Genomic DNA, 14,577 nt, shown 5'->3' with positions numbered 1-14,577 from the left:
AGTTTGCATGTTCTCCCCATGTCGTCGTGGGGTTTCCTCCGGGTACAGTCAAAAGACATGCTGAGGTTGATTGGAGTTACTAAATTGTCCGTAGGTGTGCATGCATGAGTGAATGGTGTGTGAGTGTGCCTTGCAATGGGCTGGCCCCCCATCCTGGGTTGTTCCCTGCCTCGTGCCCATATCTTCCGGGATAGGCTCCGGGCCCCTCGCGACCCAGTAGGACAAGCGGTTTGGAAAATGGATGGTCGTAATGGTCATTTGTGTTACACAGGATACACTCATTTCAGATCTATTTCTTTAGTTGACAACCTAACAGAGACAGAATTTATGGAATTTCAGCATTTATAGAAGCATTTCAGGTTCTTAAAACTTGACTTTTTTTAAATGGCCACAAACACTGAATTTCACTACTGGTCCATTTAGCAACTAATACATGAGAGTAACTGAAATCTGACTTCAGATCAGCTCGGCTGCAATGGGGAGTAATTACAGCTGATCTGTGTTCTTCCCAAGCACTTGGTAACCCGGCCCATGTCACACTGAATTCCCAAATTTTAGAGAATTTGCATTCTGAAAATTATTCACTGAAAGTTATATCAAAAGGAGCCTGGAGCATCAGGATTTTACCACATTTTATAATCTCAGTGGCACTTAAACTCATTTTCCAGATAGAAACCAAAATTTGTGTCCAAACAGCTCAGCTATGCTCTCTGCCGGAAACGAGCCATTTGCCACACTGCTCGTGACATTATATTAAGTGTCAGAAGGGGATACAAGTGGTTCAAAAGTCAACCTAGCACAGCACCTTTCTTAACTGCATGCCTAATTGAAACTTTTAGAAACACTAAAAATTATACTGATTATAACACAGCGGATATTAGAATCTTTTCCAAGATTAGTACTTCTTAGAATGTTTTTGTAGGCGCTCCTATATCCAAAACCATACACACAGATTCATATTAAATACCTTGCGCTAGTTCTGAGATTTTCACAACCCACATATTGTTTAAATTGGTGCAATTATCTACCTGTGTAAATAACAACTAGCCCTTTGTATTCTGGTGTCAAAGCACCTGAAAATTAAGTATAATTATTGGTAAATGGAAACACTGTGGGCTGATTCTTTCAGTCGTACCACACTGATGTTCTGTGTAGCCTGTTTGCATTTTCACTTAACCTTGTCTTTTTTCCAGCCCAGTAATTTCTTCCTTAACCTCAAGTACAGACTAAAAAAGCGGGCTTTTGAGACAGGCTCCTGCTTATATGAACTTCACGCTGCAGCGTCCATCTTAGCTTAGTCTGGCCTGGTTGACTTGGTCTTCTAAGTTTCTGTTCTGTTCACAGTGTATTAGCAGGGAAAACATTAATTTTTGCAAGTAGTGATATAAGGTGAAATATGGTATAACCTGTGCATTTAATTCTATCTCTCCTATTTTTTTTATATAGAAATAAAAGAAACACAGTAAGGCCACTGTTTGTTACACTGTTTGTCATACACCAGGTTGCATCCTTGTCCTGAACTATGGAGTGGGACCTCATACTGGACCTCAGGTATGAGGTAAAACCTTACTTTATACTCCAACGTTTCTCTAAAGGGGAACTGGGGACTCCATTGAAGGTTTCCCATTTCAGTCCAGTGTTCCTGCTTTATAATTTGTCTAGTAGTGTACATGGAGGCATTATCATCCTGGAATATGAGCACGCTTGTGAGCGAACAGTGTCCTGTATGACGCCCTCATATTCCTAGGCCATGATATGCAATCATCGACCCTTATGGCGCCCATGAGATGGCTGCTGATTCCGAAATCGCGGTTTGGCATTATGCAAACGCAAACCCGTCTGCGTGTAAGAAAAGGAATGAAAGATGACTCATTTGTGCTCCTATGTGTCTTTGTGCAATGACCCTGAATACAAGCGGTTTCGGTATGTCAGCCCTGTCATAAATTCCAGCTTTGTGAAGCTCGTGTTTATTGGGAATGGAATACAGTGGTGCTGCTTCACTTCTGCAGTGATTGAACTTGCGGTGCTTGACAACTGTCCCGTTACATGAACATTTATCCAGGGCTGCCTGCAGGTTTCGATTTGTAACCATGATCCCCTTTGCCAATATAATTTGTCTGCATTTGCCATTATTTTTGAGACTGTCCCCCATGACACATTCATTTTGCAGTTTTTGTAACTGATTCATCTGCTATTCAGGCACCAAATACCGGGCTTCTTTGGGACTCTGCTAGTTGCTGCATGCTACTTGGAAAATTCTCACAAAGGGCTGATTGACACATACTTCTGTTTGGCATTCCGTGTAATATTAAACCTTTGTAGCTATACTTTTAATTGAAATTTAATTACAAGTTAATATGAAGTTCTTTTTCGTGTGGTGTTTGCTATTTTCCTCACCAGCCTGCGTGTCTCATGGTCAAAACACAAAGCGAAGTTTGTTGACTCACATCATATGAAGCAATAACAATGGGTGTTGGTTAATGGTTATCAACTCTGCATCATTAATGGAAGCTATGCTGCCCGAGAACCAGCATCTGCTACTACGATGACAGCAGTCTGATATTTAATTCACGACATTTATGTGGAACAGACAAATTTTACTTTAGTTTAGCAAATTTATTCAAATGCAGCTTCAGGAACTGTGAATTATATCCTTTTTTTTCATAATTTCATCATTTGCCTCTTAGTACTATCCCAGATGTGCTGTTCTGATCATGACCAAAAGGGAAACATGGTCTTGTATATACCTGGCTAGAGTAGCCCAGTCTCAGTTGACAGGGGTCTGACTGCTCCAGCCCACAATGACATTGTTTAGTGTCCGTAAAGCTTAAAGGGTTAAACTGTAGACACGCTAACTGTCATGGATCTTGGAGGGTGTGGGGCTTTTGCAAACTGCTACATCGTGATCTGTACTTCAGAGCACAAGCTGAAATGACACAGCGCTGTTATACTATACTACTGATCCAATCATGCTCTGCCAATCCGCTCATTCAGAGGTCCCCAGCGACACTGACGTTTTGCTAGAAGCTATCAATGAAAATAAGCTACACTCTTTACTGACACCCAGAAACCCAGCCAGTGTTTTTGGGGGCTAATGGACTATGCATGTTTCAAAGGCGAAAATCAGTCATATCCACCACAGAACTGGTAACAATTTATATGGGTTTAAGAACTTTCCTCAGAGCTTTCTGTTACTCAGCGCCAACAAGATATCAAATTTTATACATCAGTAGTTATTTCTAGAAAGAAATTAATTATATTGAACTACAGTAATAGTATTTTTTTGACACCCACAACATCACAACATTTAAAGGCACACAAGGGAAAGAAAGGCAGGCATGTTTTTATGCTGCCATCAGAGACTCGCTATTTGTTCACCCTTTCTGTGGGTAAGCAAACAGCAGGCAGGAAGTCAGCTGATAAGAAATGAGCCAATCAGCAACAGCAATGCTCAACCACCTCACTACCATAGTCTTCCTGTCATCCTTGGGACGGTTTCCGGCACGCTAAAATCTGAGTGGCGCAAAACTCCATTCCCCCACTCCCCCCTCCCCTCCTTGCCTAACCAACACACACACACATGGTAGTTTCTCGTAAACGTACAAGTGAAAGTACAAAAATTGCCAGAGCCTCACATCTGAGGTCAGTCTGTAGCAGCAGCACCGTGCAGGAAATGCTGTCAGCTTCACAGTAATCCAACCTTGGTTTTTGGGCCACAAACTCATTACGACCTCGCTGACTGGAAATCGACGTGGCACACCTAACATTTCATTCTTTCTGACTTGTTTTCTCCTTCAGCCTCAAAGCATAGCAATTAATACTGTTTTCATGTGCAGAAGGCTATTTCTAAAAAAAAAATTTAAAAAGCATAAAGGAAACAGAAATACCGCATTAGCAGTAGTTTAATTTACATCAGCTTGCTGTCGACTTAATTTGAAGAAAATCACTTGCCTTACCACTCCTCAGGTCAGGGTTAACATGTAAAACCAGGACACTCCGGAGCGAGAGACAACAAACCTGCAAGATAGAAAAACAGGAAATATAGGGTTTAAAGGCAGTGATGGTGCTTATATGGAAATTCCTAACTCTAGACAGACAAATGGACTGATACATAGACTGATAAATTAATATATAAATAGGATGTAATACAAATAATATATATAAATTAGTACTTTAATGTCTGCATTTATTCTTCTTGTGTTTTTTTCCATTGAATTTTAATTAGATGCAATGTTATATAAAACAGCAGCGTGTCGAAGATGTAAATGGCTTTAAGCCTAAACTTTTTTTTTTTATCACATGACTCTGCGGTCCTGTTGCACCTGGTCTTGCTCTCGTGATGCTACCACTTCCTGAATTTGTGCAGGACATGTCAAGCCTAAAGTCTGTCAGGAGGAATCTGCATAAAGAATGCATGCTGGGCGGCCATGGTTCAGAAAGCCTTGGGTGGGGAGGCCCACTATCCTCTGAGTGATCTACTATGCACAGGCTGGAACTCTCTCCACTGACACTGAAACGGAAAGAATATTGGTTGCGGATCTCGACGAACAAATACTTTGTCACTTCCTGTCTCCAGTTCTAGCCTTTCCTTCCTGAGGAGAACAAAGGACTCTGGGTCTGATCAGTAGGCGAGTAGCCAGCAGTCAGAAGTACTCAAGGTGTGGAAGCACGTTCTGTTAAGACAGCTCACAAGCTTCAGCATATAAGAGGCGGTATAAACCCGCAAAACCATAAATTATTATACAAAAGAGTATATTTCAACAGACTGTGCAGGAAAACCAAACTGGCTGACTGCTACAAAACCATGCTGATTCGGGGCTAGGCTGCATGCGATCCCACACTTGGCACATGGTCATTGATTAAAAAAAAAAAAAAGAGAGATGCTGGACATTGAACAAGCATCTATGGAGAAACGTGAAAGATAAATGCATGCAACTGTAGTGAGAAAAAGCATCTTCGCAAGAACCAGCGGTAGCAAGTATTCAAACCTTTTGTGAAAAGGAAAAGCTCACATTTTTAAACATCTCAACTGGACTCAAGCCTTCAATCAGGCAAGGTACATAATTACTGTTATTACTATTACTGTGGTGCTCATTAGCAATCCAAATGTACGGCTCTGGTTATAATTCTCTGTTTGGGAAGGGGGGGGGGGCGGAGAGTATCATCTTTACAAAGTTATCAGTTTACACATGTGAACTAGTTAGCGTTTGGCCACCATCAGTCAATGATTTAGACCGAAATGGAAGATAAGTGTAGAGTCAGCAGTCACCAGCAGCAAGTGATGGGAGTGGCGTTGATGGGGGGGGGGGATGTGAGGGGCTTCGATGTCCCCATCTGTCACATATTATAACCGTGTATCTTCTTGCATTTTCATTGCTAACCTACAAATTCATCTGTAGGAAGTTTTTTTTTTTTTTTTTTTTTAAATAAGACATATATGGTGTGTGTGTGTGATGTATATGTATATATATATATATATATATATATATATATATATATATATATATATATATATACACACACACACACACACAGAGACACACACACACACACACACACACACACACACACACACACACACACACACACACACACACAGAGACAATGACTTCTGGTTCTACATACCAAAAGATATCAAAAAGACATTGAGGTAGTAGTCAAATTAGCTAGACGTCCATGACAGAGAAAGACCAGTATAGATGTATAGGACGTATAGATGACTGTGACAGAGGGAGGCATGGCGACGTTAAAGATCTAGGTTTTAGTGATCCTCTGTGTTACCATGGAAACCGATCACAGACAACTAATGAAGCCAAACTGGCCCAAATTGGACAAATTACCTTGCTAAGATTTTATAGTGTCCATTGGATGCATTATTTCTGTGCTACAAGAGAATACATGGAGGATGACATGGTAGCATTAAGGATTTTCTCTTTACTGTGTTTTGGCTTATTCTTCCCCCAAGCATGAGGTTCTAATTCAGTATTACAGCACATAACCAGCACTCTGCACACAGAAAGCATAAAATAAAGGAGGGGAAAAAAGCCATGGTATATAAGCCCGAATTTTGTAGATCCCTCTTGTTACACATTTCCTCAGTGAAAGGTGCCAATGTGGACGCGTACATCACAGCTGTAGGTCACTATATTCAGTCTCTAATGTTCACCATAGCCAACATGCCCACCAAATCGCCATGGTGAGTGTGCCCCCAACACATGATATGAAACCTATGGCTGAGCGGCATACAGAGAACTTACCGATTCCTACGTTAAACAGCGCTTATGATCTAATTCTGCTAATGTCAATATGTTTGGTACTTACTTCCCCTATTACTCACTTTTGTGAACTATCCCTTTAAAAACTACAGCTCCTAGGAGTCATATTCAGCCACTCGCTTCCACATGGTCTAGACTTCACTCTTCAACCTCATAACCAAACCAGCTGCTGGGTGAGTGACAGGCAGATTTGCATTGAGTGACATGCTCTGTCTGGCTCCCCGAATTAGGTCCTACACAGGGATATGAAGTAGCGTAAGCAGTCCAAGCTTTAACAATTAAGCATTTAAATAATCAAATCCCATTTTAAGATATAATATTGTGTGCACCGTGATACCGACTATTGGTTCTCAGGGAGCCGTGGTGATATTCTTAATTTTGCAGGGTTACAAAAATTGTGAATCTATCCTTAATCGAGATAAATGTTTACAAATATTGCAATACTGATTATAGGTCATATCCTCCAGCCCTAGTCAATCCTGCTTTAATCATCTTCTGAGAGAGTCGGCTGGAAACGTGCTTCATTTGTGGGGAAAACAGCGTCTGCTAAATGACTGTATTGAAAACAATATTTAAAAAGCACATTTCTCAAAAGAAAATAAAAAAGCTCACATGCGCCGTGGACATCATGCTCTACTCAGCACCAGCAAGACTTTCTGTAAGTCTGTGTTACTTACGTTGTACAACAAAAGTCAAAACTAGGGACTCCACCTATGACAACATGATGTTATTTCTGACTTTCCAAGAAGATCGTTGTAAATGTTTTATTCTAGACATTTGATATCCAATTTCCAAGAATTCCTCCTATATGCAGACAATACATAAAGATTCCAGTCTGATTAACAAACACACTGCGACTGCACTGGGATTTCTGCTTTACGTGCAGCCACCCAATACATGGTACACTCATGTCGTTAAAGCAATGCCTAAGTGGTATAATCTGGTAGATGGTGCACTGGAGATAAAATTAAGCAAAGTCATGCTTGGATATCATATCTGGCAGGGAATGCTTACGTGATAATTGAAGTGCTTAATTAATGGAAGAGTCACATACAAAACTGGCATCCTTATTGTTATATGTTGTAGTACTTAAGCACAAAATTTTCGCTTCCAGTACATCTATACATCTACTCATCAACGCAACCTTCAACACAAATTATTACTATGTGAAAACGTGTCACACGGTAGTTGCTCACAATCAATGGTGGATGTGGACACTGCATTACATTCTCTGTACACATACACTGGGTTTATAATCTGGGTTGAAGTCTTGGAGCTGAGTTGAGTGAATAAAATTTATACCCTAATTCATAACACGGCCCTCAAGTGAATTCTTTGATAATACAGCACAACAGGAAAGCACCAGAGCATAACAGACTTAATGAAACCTACCCAGCAGCCTCTGAAGCCAAAACATATTTCACATTTATGGCAAATGAATACATTTTAATTCCCCCCCCCCAACTACTCTGAATCCATGGCATTATTCTAGGTTAAATGATCACAAAACTGACAGAAGCCTTAGCCTCCTTGGTTTACTCGCAGATCTCTTGGTCTGCAGTGTCAGGAGACCTGCCGGTGTTGAATGAAAGCTGGAGACTGAGAAAGCCTCTTTCAGCCTTTACTTCATCGTGCGACACCATTCGATCTCTACATTACGATTATAATCATTTCACACCATACACATCATGGCTACAATGTGCTACGTTTTACAAAGAACTACAAACCATTTTTCTAAGGCGTTTTATGGCTTCCTGGGAAATATTCTGACGGGATGGGGGAGTTTGAAAATGCAGATCGCCACTAGGGACTGGACAGCGCGCCAAGATTCAAGTTTATCAGCCTTCTACCTCAGCTTCCTGAACCTCCGTTCTAAGAGTACAGTTTACTGTCACCTCCGTACACTGTCCTGATTAATAACAGCCATCCACCGCATCATTCTTGGAATAAAAGTTGGGACAGGCAATGACACACCACCCAGACAGCCTTCTTTACTGGAAGCTTGAGGTAACAAACAACATTTTACTATAGAAATATAGCACAGAATATTTCTCAGATCTGCTTTTAAAGTAACTCTAACCCACTTATTTCTTTGGTGCCTTAATAGCAGGACTAAACCAGTATCCCTGTAACAGCTACACCACGTCCAATGACATAACCCATAATCATCACACCTGTAGTCATATTGCAACAGCTGCACAGACGCCTTTAGTTTGCACTATGCCCGCTAAAGCCGAAACCATTCCCCACTGGCCATCATTTCTGAATTCCAATTCTTATTTGTGCATTCTCAATGTAAGACTCAGCTCTCTGGTCAATAACAGTTGTGAGGTTTAGAGATCTGATCGTAATTACTAAATGGAACAAAGTTCTCTGCAGATTTTCAGACCATTATATAAGGCAAATAAGGGACATCCTTGCTCCAAGTTAGAGTGCAGAAAAGTCTCACTTGAGGCTAATAGCCACCAGTCAAGGGACCAAAAGTACCTGCATATTATACAACAACGTACCGTCCCTGTCCAAAGTGGCTCTAAGGTACAAGGGTCACTGGGTATGGACTGAAAATGGCTTTATCACTGCTAGAAGATAGAGGGCAGGTAAAATTCAACTGCCATTGTATACACGAGATAAAGTGTACACTCAAATCTACAGAGGATAAGCAACTGAACTGCTTTCAATGCATCGCTGCACTTTTGAAAATGCAGCACTGATCACGGGGCCTTCACACAGGAACAAATCACATGGATTCTGCATGTTATGACTGTGTTGTTGGCAAGTAATATGGGATTATGGAGAGCAAGAAGGGGAAATAAGAAAACTGTCTGGTTTCCTTTACATAATTTAATAGATACTTTTGACCACAGTTATGTACATCCATCCATCCATTTTCAGTGACTGGTTATCCTATTAAGGGTTGCGGAGGGTCCAGAGCCTATCCCAGAGGCTACAGGACCCCCAGACAGTCCACATTTTTGCTCCCTCTCAGCTCCCTTTCTTGACAGTCCACATTTTTGCTCCCTCCCAGCTCCCTTTCTTGACAGTCCACATTTTTGCTCCCTCCCAGCTCCCTTTCTTGACAGTCCACAATTTTGCTCCCTCCCAGCTCCCTTTCTTGACAGTCCACATTTTAGCTCCCTCCCAGCTCCCTGTCTGGCAGCCCACAAAAACATGGACTCTCTGGGGATCCCAGAGGATCGGGTTGGGAAACACTGCACTACTCTGTCCTGTAATTCAGCTTTCCTCTGGGTCTCCAAATTTTCTGTATCATGTCAATGTGTGTCTGCACCCAATGTTGCATGAGGTAGGACCCTTTCACCCACCCTGTGCTGAATAAGTAGTTTGGGGGAAGAAGCACAGGAGACATAACCATTAAAAATTCCAAATGGCTTTAGAGAGAGATCAGACATCACTTCTGTTCTTGACAAGGAACAATTAGATGAGTCTGTTGTCATCGCACCTATGGCCATCACTTTGACGTTCAGTGCCATGTCTTTCTTGAGGGGCACTTTTGATGTAATGGTAGTGCTGAAGTGCTTAGTGCAGAGATGAGGAATGGTTGGTCATCGTAACGTAATGCAAAACCCATGTCCAGACTAACATTACCAGAACAGCGCAGCCTCTGTAGCAGTAAATGTAAACTTTCCACATCATTTACATATACCAGGACTCCATTTGCTTGAGTCTTTCAAAATCAGCTACGTTTCCTAACCATCTTTTTCCGTAAGGGAGTCATGGCAACAGACGCCCCCCTTCCTCAGTCATTCTCTAACTGCCTTAGTCCGCATGCAGCAGGTTACAGTTAACAAAGCACTGTGCCACACTGGCCCAGAACCACCTGCTCGCACTCCATGCAAAACTAGAACTGACCGCTTCGCTATGACTCCTGGCATGCCAAAAACCTTGTGGTTATGTGCGGCGTTAACCACGAGGTGCACTTGCGTGGATGTGGCCCCGGGACCCAGGTGTCGTCAATACCTCCAATGAGGCCAGGGTCCCTGTCTAAGCTAACCGTTTGGTGGGGCACCCCCGAGACCTCAGCTCCGGTGACTAACCCTTCCTGAGTTACTGCACGCAGCGGAAACTGTGCGTTTAGGGGAAATGACGAGACACTCGTACTGTGCTGCAGGAATCAATCTGCTGCATTCTTGACACCAATTTCAACACATTTTACCCTAGTAATTTTGTTTCCAGGCCAAAAAAGAAAGTAAAACAAGACTACTAGTCCCTCTTCAGTCAGCACAGAAAATATCTGCAGCTGTAAGAAAGATTTACAAAGAAAATAAAAAGCAGAAGGGGATAGGAGGGGGTGGGGGAAATAGGGCCAAGTGTCACTGCGTCTTCACAGGGAAACGTCGGCTTAACGTATACGGACCCAGACCGCGAGCAATCAGAGAGTGGAAGGAGCTAGGCGGTGGGAAATCGAGAGCTCTCCAGGTCTCAGGCACAGCTTAGCTGCACAGTGTGCACAAACAATCCCCAAACTCCAGCCACCCTCTACCGCAAGAGATTTAGCCAAAACACAGTGAAATCTGGAAAGGGAGCAACAAACCCTGTGCTTGGCATTAACAGAAATAATCAAAGTAATAAACAGGGGGAATACTCGGAAGCGTCTGGCTTTTGGACTCTCAGAAATTCCTCCATCCCCTTTGACCAGAGAGAGGCCAGGCCGATGGGATGGGTATTTCTGCGGCGCTGCAACATCTCCCTGAGGCCAAAAAAAAAAAATTATAAATAACATCTGATTTAGCAGCTGAGGGAAAAGATTAGCACATGTCCCCAGCATCTACCGATGCTGCAGTTGCTCATCTGGTGAGAAGGCAGGACTGTGGTGTCTGAGAGCTGGAAGACAGAAGGCCTTTATACTCACACGCGCACTCACACACACACACACACACACACACAAGGGAGGACACCGCTGCAAAGCTACAGTCTGAATTAAACGCACATGATTGGACATAATGGACACTGAATAAAAGTGCCATAAAAAAAGAAATAAAGAAGGAAGGAAGGCAAAAACTTAGTAAAGTTCTTAATTACTAAATGAACCACGTGAGACTTGAGGACAATATCCTGCTGTGCTGCATGCGTGAGGCAGCCAGGAGGGACCCAATGTGTCAGGGAATGCAAAGCAGACATTACTCGTTAAAAAAACAGCCAGACATGTTGTTTGCTCTGCACAATAGGATCACAGATACTTTTAGAGGCATGAGTGATGAAGATCTCACGTATCTGCTGAGCTAAAGTCAGCTTGAGATTCCTCGGCCGTACAGTGCTTTTTTTTTTTCCTCCTTCTTGTGTGGCACGTGGTCATCAGGAATGGTCAGAAGGGCCGGTCTTAAAGGGACCTCAATTCCTGAGGTTATGTTACAGGAAAACCAGAAATAGAAGCTTCCTAACTCAGAGCAAACTATTTTTAATTTGTGAGGGGAGGGAACATCACCAGGTGTTCTAGTTCAGGCTGTGACCCTGGAAAAGAGCTAGCAGTCACCGCCGTCAGCTAGCTGGAAGCTACTAAAGGAACGTCCAATACTGACATAGGGTCACTCGACTTTTTTCCCCACTGTGAAAGAGTCAGCAACAGCATGCCCGACACTAAAAATGCACACGATTGTGAACCCGTATCAAAAGAGTGGAAAGAGACAAAACTTCTAACTTCTGAATGTAAAGAGCACAAAAAGTATCAATGACAGCAAAATTCTTCAAGTTCCCACCTTTGATTTTTCATAAAACATTCACAAGTTAAAAAATTTATAGGGGGCGGGGGGAGGGGGGGGGGGGGGGAAGGTGGCAGGCAAGTTAACAGAAGCAATCATGGTCCATAAAGCTGTCACTAAGATGGTACGAGGCAGAAATGTCACCAGCTACAAGGCTAGTTATCTTCACTAAACAGATATACAGTATCCCCTAAGTACACAGCATACCTCCCACACATAAATTAAATATTACTGTAATTAACAGCATTCAACCAATTGTCATAGATCGGCGGAGGAGAAATTCCACAGGAATTGCTGATCAGGCCAATAAAAACCACGAAAGGGTCAGCTTAGCGTCTGTCACCCAGAAAGGGGGGGGGGGGGGGCGGGCTAAGGGGAGCAGGAGGCTGGCGTTTCCGTGGCATTCAGCTCCGCCCCCTTCAGGCTCTCATGTCAGCAGAGTGACTTCAGTGGGAGCACTGCTTAACCGACCGCCAGGAGAGCGTGCAAAGCAGATCAGAGGGTTGGGGTTAGATGCCTTTTAATCCCCATACCTGTGCACAAAGCTCACTACACAGCTAGCATGTCTCCTGGGCAAACCAATAGAGAAGCAAAACACACACTTAAATGACCACATTTCTTTTTCACTCAGGATAAAATGTTCTAAGATAATAGAATAAACTGCAGCACTTTATGAATTTTGCAACGTGGACAACTGGACATGGAAATGGACTCTGGAAATGGACACTCCTCTCCCACCCGATTTTCATTGTCAGGCATAAAATTCATTTGATCAATCACCGGATTAATCTTTGCAAAACCCTAAAACAGCAACCCTCTCAATGGTAAGACTCAAAACTGAGCAGAATGACCTTAAGTCACAGGGAACAGAATACTTACAAGTCCCTGTAACATAATTAGTTTAAAACAAAGGTTAAACAATGCAGAAACCAGAAAAGAAACACCAAGAACTAAAAATAAGATAGACAGGGGAGAACAGATGGACCTGTGCCCACAGCCTATCAAGGTTACCAGCAAAAGAGCAAACAAAGTTCACAGGTTGGACGTCTGTTATATTTAGGCAGCAGTGTGGTGCGTTTCCCCATTAGCAAATGGGCAATGGAATGGGAGGGGGCCAAATGCGCACAGAAGACTGTGGGTGGTCCCTGAGCACACACAAAATGCTTCATTCAGCATCAAATCTGCTACCATTCTGCAAAGTGTCACATGGACACAAGTTTTCATTAATCCAAATGATCAATTCCAGAGGCAATTAAATAATTAGACAATTAAACACCCACATTTTAAATGGAAACATTCAGGAGGTGCACTGAGACACTGTTAACTCGGGAAAGCAAAAGGGAGAGGCTGACAGACGTCAGAGCCAAGCCACGTCGGGCTAGCAACCCCCTGCAGTTAATGTTTAACACGATAAAGGATGCAAAGCAGAAGATATATTCCTAGCCTGTCCCCATTAGCGCATGTGATGCTTGGTCTCGGATCTACAGGGGTGGGGTTCTGGGACAGATTCTCCCAAAGGACTGAGGATCAGGACAGACCATGATTGATGTGGGTGGGCAAAAACATGGCAACTACAGTCTGTCCTGATGCCTGATAACGGGTTAAGGTTATGAAGTCGTGCCCAGAACAGCCTACTGCAGATGTTGACATAAACTTAAATACTAACTAAAACGTTTCATATATAATTTAACAGTGAAAAACACAAAGAGGAATAAAAAGGAAATATCTTTATGTATCTTGGATACAGAAAAGTAAATAAACACATGGCTGTTTTTATGAAGGACAGTAACTGGGTAGTGGAACCATTATTCTGTTGCACAGAAATTTTTAACAATTGCTCCCTTGTTGCAGCTATTGCTGCTCTGCTTATGATAGTAAAATACTACCAGATAGACCAGGGAGTGACTCCTGCGGCACAGTGCTAAGCGGGGCTGGCAGATCGATATACGGCTCGATACTGCTGCTGTGCAGAGCCGTGTAAGACACAGGCACTAGGCACCAGCAACAGCAGGGTGAAGCAAATCACTGGCGTCCCCACCCTTGGGGGGAAGCAGAAGAGAGGACGATAAGGTGACCACAGGACCCCACAAGAAGCATGCGACCTGGTCAAATTAACGCGGGGCTGGATATAGGTGGCTGGAACAGCAGGTGATAAAACGCTGTGTCTGCGGCCAATGGGGATGTGGACATCCAGAGCATTTCCTCAGGTGGTTCAGTGTTGGGTCGTTTCAGCTTAAACAAACAGCATCATAAACAACATTCAAACGGCCGGATGACTGGCCTAGCCGCAAAGCTAAGCACGGGAGAAGGACCAAGGCAGCAATAGGAAACAGAGCTGAGGGTACACAGTGTGTAGGAACCAAACAGGTTTGCAGGCAATCGTCCAGTAACCTTCACAGAAAACTTTCAATTACGAAGCTGTTTAGAACAGGAAACCAGCGTTTTTAGCCTGACTACCAAGCAGAACGATCATTGTATGCTCCATGATTACAAAATAACCAAAAGGCTGCCTGCTCCTTTTAACCCTGGTCCCTCAGAATCCCCCAAGAGAACACACCAAGTTCTACCAGCATCCCCCCCCCCTCTGT

The 14,577-nt window shown here is 43.0% G+C and overlaps 1 protein-coding gene across 6 annotated transcripts in view; it reads right to left on the bottom strand.

The window, feature by feature from the left end:
- stat5a (signal transducer and activator of transcription 5a) overlaps positions 1–14,577 on the bottom strand; it is a 56,154-nt gene that overhangs the window by 21,494 nt on the left and 20,083 nt on the right. For 4 of the 6 annotated variants that reach the window (XM_048990342.1, XM_048990347.1, XM_048990348.1 and 1 more), the window contains exon 2: positions 3,952–4,017. The gene's annotated coding sequence lies outside the window, so the exon portion shown is untranslated. Of the gene's footprint in view, positions 1–3,951; positions 4,018–4,322; positions 4,511–14,577 lie in introns of all 6 variants that reach the window. The other 2 variants (XM_048990343.1, XM_048990346.1) reach the window with 2 other exon arrangements.

This window comes from Brienomyrus brachyistius, chromosome 22, assembly GCF_023856365.1.
Source record: "Brienomyrus brachyistius isolate T26 chromosome 22, BBRACH_0.4, whole genome shotgun sequence".
Lineage (NCBI taxonomy): Eukaryota > Metazoa > Chordata > Actinopteri > Osteoglossiformes > Mormyridae > Brienomyrus > Brienomyrus brachyistius.
Note: the sequence above shows the minus strand (reverse complement) of the source record. Positions and strands in the feature narration are given on the sequence as shown.